Raw genomic sequence first — 1,131 nt, 5'->3', positions numbered from 1 at the left:
TCCACAGTCCAATCTTTATGCTCCCTAGCAAATTCAAGCCTTTTTTTCCCGGTTAGCCTCACTGATTAGTGGTTTTCTTACGGCTACACAGCTGTTGAGTCCCAATCCCTTGAGTTACCTTCGCATTGTGCTGTGGAAATGCTCTTACTTTCAGTATTAAACATAGCCCTGAGTTCTACTATTGCTTTTCTTCGATTTGATCTCGCCACACGTTTAAGTGATCGCCGAATCCAGGTGGTGACTTTTTTTTTGGCCAGGCAGTGTAGATATATGTATATGTGTGCATATATTAAGTATCCACATCACCATTTGGATGTCTAGTAGTTCTGTCAGCAGATGGCGCCACATATATCGACGTCAGCTTATTGCTCCTGTTGCAGGAATTCTATTTGAGCTCAATCTAAAGAGCATCGGGTCATCAATAGGATTTATAGAACCCCATTAAAAATGGCACGGCTGGGGGTTAGAAAATCAGATGTGTTGGAGGTGCAATACTGAGTGTGACACTCTATTACACATGTTATACTCTCGCCCTTATGGTCTGAGATAGGGTCTTTTATCAATAAGCTGCTGTCCAATGCACTGGTACGCCAACCTTTACTCTGTCTCCTGGGTGTGGTACCACAGGGGAGTGGGTTGAATGCGCACCAATCCTCATGGTGCTGAACAGCTCTAATGGTTGGATGCAGGATAATATTACGCACTTGGACAACGTAAGTAGCTATATCAGTGGTGGAATGGTTTAATGGGATGTTCAATGATAGATAAAGAAGATGGCTTTATGAAAATTTGAGGGGCTTACATAGTAATTCTACAGTAAGATTATGGTTTTTCTTTTCTGTATTCTTGCTTTACTTCTTTTTGTTTATAAGGATATTTAAAATCCAGTGACGTACAAATATGTATAGTTATATATATATATATAATATTTCATATATTTGTGTAAAAACCAGTAAAAGTGAATTACAAACTAAAGAGCATCAGGTCAGACACTTGATATTTTTAAACCTGTTTAATCAAAGGGCTTTTTTTGTGTAGGCATACAACATTACTCTGCACCTTTAAATCTTTGCTCACATTGCTTGAAGTGGACCTAGATGTTTTAGAAGGTAGAGCAAACAAGATCACTGG

Source organism: Cyprinodon variegatus, unplaced genomic scaffold, assembly GCF_000732505.1.
Source record: "Cyprinodon variegatus isolate N-32 unplaced genomic scaffold, C_variegatus-1.0 Scaffold11, whole genome shotgun sequence".
NCBI classification, from domain to species: Eukaryota; Metazoa; Chordata; class Actinopteri; order Cyprinodontiformes; family Cyprinodontidae; genus Cyprinodon; species Cyprinodon variegatus.
Note: the sequence above shows the minus strand (reverse complement) of the source record.